The sequence below is a fragment of the Psammomys obesus genome, unplaced genomic scaffold (assembly GCF_907164565.1).
Source record: "Psammomys obesus unplaced genomic scaffold, mPsaObe1.curated_primary_1811, whole genome shotgun sequence".
Taxonomy (NCBI): domain Eukaryota; kingdom Metazoa; phylum Chordata; class Mammalia; order Rodentia; family Muridae; genus Psammomys; species Psammomys obesus.
Window position 1 is genome coordinate 15,567,768 of NW_026595981.1, and position 5,792 is coordinate 15,573,559.

Genomic DNA, 5,792 nt, shown 5'->3' on the forward strand with positions numbered 1-5,792 from the left:
TTTGATGAAACAATATAATGAGAATACGGTGTTACTGTATTCTCCTTTATAAATTCACTTGCCTGCTCTATTAAAAAAAAATAAAAAGATTCTTTGCTTCCAGTGGAAATACTCGTTGTTATGGTAACTGCTTTGCGTTGAATGACAAGCCAGAAAGCACATGTTTCTAGCTTTAGAAAGATATATATTACACTTTAAATTTTTTTCTAATAAATGGTCAACATTCCCAGGTGTCACAGATCTATACTTTCAGTAGAATTGCAAAACACAAAAATAAAATCAACTTTTTGTCTTATTGTTTTCTTAGGAGGCTTAGTGTGAAAGTGTCCCAGAAAAGACTAATGAAATGCAGTGTAAACAGAAAGAAAATGTTCAGACCCTAGCACACTTAGTGCTGCTGTTGAATAGTGTGTGTGTGTGTGTGTGTGTGTGTGTGTGTGTGTGTGTGTACATGTGGTGGGTGTAAGAGCGCATAAGTGCCCATGCATGCTTGTATGGAGACCAGAGGTTGATCCCTGGAGTCTTCACATCAGTCTTCACCGTTTGTGTTTGCTTGTTTGTTTGAAACAAGGCCTCTTACTGAACCTTCTGTTCATCATTTCAACTCCACTCGCTGTCCAGCAAACCTCCAGGTTCTACCTGTAATTGCACCCCAGCACAGGAATTACAAGTCCACACTGCCACGCCCAGGGGAGGGGTTGTCTTTCGATGTATAGTCTCACTGTGTAACCCTGGCTAGCCTTGAAATCACTATGCAGAGCAGGCTGGCCTCGAACACACAGAAATATGCAAACCTCTTCCTTTTCAGTGCTGGGATTAAAGGCATATGCTACCACATGCAGCTCAGACATTAGAAAACAGTACCAAACATGATTCTGGGGCTCCAAACACAGGTCCTCATGCTTGTACAACAAGTGCTTTAGGTAGCCGTGATGCATCTTCCCATCCCATGAAGAGTTCCTAAAGATTCTGACCACCTTCCTCACCCCAGAGACATTTCATTGTGCATCGGGCACAGCACACTCCAAACAACACTGAGACAGAAGGAGAAAGAAGAGGGAGGAAGAACCCTCTTTGCCATATTTAGACCACAGTTAACACATGTCAGATAAATCTGCTTAAAATGCTCTTCTGTTAATTAGCTCATCATTACAAATTTCAGACGGGTGTTTTCTGACTAGTAACTAGAGCTTTTTATTAATTTATTTGAGAGACTCTGTGTGTTTAACATTTAATGAGATTTCAAATAATCATGCAAGCCAGATAATATTTTTTTTCAGTTTATTACTTTGGCAAAGAAACAAATCTTTGTTCTTTCTTATGAACTTCTTTGTTTGCACAACCTTTAGAATAAGAGAAATAGATTATGTATCAGACATAATTTGACTGTAAAAGTTTTTTTTTTATGGCATCTATGAGATGCTGCGTTGCAGATGCCTTAATGGTAGCTTGAGTCCTTAAACACTCCTCTTTTCTTCGCTGACCTTTTCAGATTGTGATAAATTCAGAATGTTTGTTTATTACTTCTACAAAAAGACATTTCTATTTTGAGAAGAATAAGCAAGGAAGAGAACCAATTCAAAGAGCAAATCTTTCATCAAACCTGGAATTGTATCCCAGCAAGAATAACCCAGAAACACCTGCCTTACCACAGCTAGGAGTTTATACATATATCATGGCTTAAAAACACAAAACAAATGTCAGAAGCCTCTCAGCTAAAATGTTAAATTGTCAGAAGAAGAGCTTTGCTCGACGTGTTTTAACTGAAGGGAAAGGAAATGTATCACCCACCACTGGCTGCTGGCATCATCTGCAACTGTTAATTATCAGCTCCTGGAGAAGTTTCAACAGCTTATGGCTGTGAACATCACTGCAGCTTTGTAGCAGGCCCTGAAGGATACAGGCAACAGACAAGTTAGAGTAATTCCAGTCTCCAAATACTCTAAACTAGCAGGTGTATCTGACCTGTAGCCCTGGGTCCGCAGGAGGATCAGAGCAGCCGCGAGTGAGACTTAACAGAAAAGTATAAACTCGTCTCAAATGTTATGAGTCCCTTTTTGTGATTTTTCTGGTAACTGGGCTTGTGCATTTCTCAGGCGTGTACTGCGTAGATAACAACATCGTGTCACATTTAAAAGGTTGGGCATGCCTGAAAATGCTACCAGTGACAGCTAATAAATCCTGTGGAATTCTTTCTTTCACCTCTGTAAGCAGCAACAAACAAGTCTTAGTTTCTTGCCAATTGCTGGGGGGGTGGGAGTGGGGACTCTGATAAATGCAACTTGAGAGAGACAGTTTTTTAGTTTTGGTTTAGAGTTTGAAAAGCATACAATCCACCGTGGCGGGGGAGGCATAACAGCTGGGGTGAATGTATGTGACAGAAGCAGGATGCTCACTGGTCATGCTACAGCCACACGCAGAAAGCAGAGAGTAAGCAGGAAGTGAGGACAGGTCATAAAGTCTCAAGGACAAGCCCCTAAGTGACAGGCTTCATCCAGATTTCACAAATCTTCCCATTCAAAACCACAGCTGGGGACCAAGTGTTTAAATAGTTAAGCCTATGGGGGTCGTGAGGGGCACATTTCACATCAAACCACAACAAATGATCTTAGTATTCACTGGAAATGAGCTTACCTGGTCCAGGGAGCACCAGAATTCTCTCTCTCTCTCTCTCTCTCTCTCTCTCTGTGTGTGTGTTTAAGTGAGTGGTTATCCTTCAAACAGCAGCATTGTCAGCATCTGAGAATTTAGTTGGAAATCCTAGAATCTCTTTGGAACTTTAACCTCACACCTGGCTTCACTAACAGAAACGTGGGAATGTGTTTTTAACAAATCATATTAGTGATTCGTGTCCCAAAGTAATATTGAGAGACCAAAGAATTGAAATTTTTTTTGGGGGGGGGGAGGGGTATTAGTTTAGGGTTTGGAGCGTAGGCCTGAGTGAAGGCCAGCCAGGTGGAGACATGTCCAGCCACCTGGGGAAAGGAACCAGCTTTACTACATTCTTTTTCTGCCCACTAGAGATATAGTTGCTAGGAAACCAGCCCAGATGACCAGGCCAGAACTATTTGTGGTCTTCGCACCTAAAGTAAACCAATCATTTCAAAAGTCAATTTCCCGTACCCAATCATGTAACACCAAGGCATGTAACTCCCTGCTTGCCTTTGTTTTTTTTTTTTTTTTTTTTTTTTTTTTCCCCTTTAAAAACCTTGTTGCCCTAGACCATGGGGGCAGGTTCCTTTCCTACTTCCACAGGAAGTTTTTGCATCCACAGATCGAGCATGTAAACAAAAAACCCTCATGAATTTGCAGCAGGGTCGATTCCTGATGTTCTTTTGGGGGGTCTCACGAACTGGGCATAACAATATAAGACTACAAAAATCATCCTGTAATTTGAAAGTTCAGGTATACAGCTAACTCAAAAAAAAAAAAAAATCTGTTGCAAAGATGCAGCAGTGGACTTCAATGGTCCGTTTCAAAGTTTACCCAGTACAGTCAGTTTTCTCTCTATGAAAAAAAACAAACAACTTTTCAATTCTTTGGATGGACACTAGTGATAGTTTTGACTGGAGTGCGTGATGCCGAAAACCATGAGAGTAGAGAAACTTGATAATAAAAAAAAAAAAAAAAAACTAGAGTCTTATCATTTCCTCTTATTGTTCCATAAAAAAACCTGTTTTGAATGGAATGAAATCTACCAAGAACAGTCACAAGTGAGTTTGTTGTTGTTGTTGTTTTAAATATTCAAGCTTCAGGATGTGCATATGTGCATTTCTGTGTGAAGGTGTTTTCAATGTAGAAAAGCCCAAATTCCATGGTGACTAGCTCTGGTTTTTGTTTTTGTTTTTGTTTTTTTTTTTGTTTGTTTGTTTGTTTTTTAAGATGACACAATGCCTCATAGTGATTGGTGTCAGTCAAATCACGTTTATTTATTCACAATGCTGGGAACAAAAGTTGGGCTTTGCACACTAGACAAGTAATCTACAACTGATGTAAATCCCAAACTAGTCTGTGTAATTTATTTTGTTGTCTATATAGAGATAAAATATGGAAAGCTTTCTTCTACGAGCTTCTAATCTTATCTGTATTGAAAGGAAAGGGATAGAAAAAAAATATATATATATATGAAACTAACAAATTAAATGTTTAAAAGAAACACCATGGTGAGCAAGATAAAAAAAAAAAAAAAAGAAAAGAATGCATTGTCCATAAAGCTTATAGATGTGGATAGAAAACCAAGCTTATTACTTAGTAATTAAATAGAATTAAAAATTCAGATGAATATGAATATAGAAAACTTGTTTTGAATCTAGAAGTTAAATGGGTTGTGTAATAAGTCAGTTTTCATTGAATTTTTCACTTATGTCTTTTCTACAATGGCCAGGTCGTTTTATAGATAAGTTATGCAAATCTATTAAGAAACAAAAAAAGTTCATGAAATGTAAACTTCTTTATAGCATATAGAAATCATTTTACCCAACTTAAATTGTGAATCTTCAAGAAACTCCAAGTTTTAAATGATCAAAAGTAGAACAAAGGAAATATAAACCAGTGATCGCAGTGAATTCCGTAGATCCGACATTTGTATGCATAATATTAACAAATTAAATATGTCCACGAATTAACGAGAAGCCAACACTGGGCTGAAGAGCTAGCTCCTTCTGCAGAGGGCTTGTCCTCTAGTCTGAAGACTTAAGTTTCGCCTCAAGAACCCGTGTAAAAAGCATGGCTTTGTGGTATGTGGCGGTAATCCCTACTGGGCAAGCAGGGATAAGGAGACACCTGGTGCTTATTTGGCAAACCTCAGGTCACAGTTCGAGAACTTGATTGAGAAAACAAAATGGATGGTTCCTTGTCAGTGACACGCAAAGCTGACCTCTGGCTTCCACAAGCGTGCACACAGACATGCGCAAACACCAGAACAAACATGTACAGTCACACACACGAATGCAAACACGTACACACAAAACTAATGGGACGATCAAAAGATCATTTACCAAAGCGACGTGTTGAATATTCAGTGCTGAAAATGCTTTGTCATACTAACATCACGTGAAAAGCTGAGAGTAAACTGTGACACTGCCTACCTACCTAGGCATGGGAAGGTGGTTTGATATAATTTCTTAAGCAGGAATAGAAAAACAGCATTTTCGTTTTAACTCGATAAAGGATTTTTTATGTAGGGAGATTATAACAAATTTAAGCAAAGCAGTGGAGTTTGAAGAAGTTCCTTATTTCAAAAATAAGCCAGCTGCTAAAGTGACAGTGGGTGTGACAGAATGCCATGTTCTCCTGACCTGGACACCTGAGTTTAATCCCAGGACCTCACAGAAAGGTAGGGGGAGACATCCACTTGGTCCTCCGCATGAAGGCTGGGGCACACAGACCCGCACTCGTACCTGCCCATCACATGCATGCTCTTATGCACACATATGCTCACACACATACAGGAAAGAAATTTTAAGAAGAACACAGACAGGTTTGTCATTATCTGTAATAGTCAATATAGGACTAAAAATGTGGGCAGTCCAACAAGAAAGCAATAAAGCAAAGAAAATGAAAATAATAGAGAAAAATCATACAATTTTTCTTACTGCCAAATATCTAAACAAAAGTGCATATCAGGCCTGAAGGGATGCTCAGCAGTGAGGAGTGCTTGATGTTCTTCTAAAGGATAAATTCTAGAGTCACCGTAAGCCCAAGTACAGTAGATCTGATATGCTCTTCTGGACTCTGTGACCACTTACACACACACACACACACACACACACACACACACACACACACACACA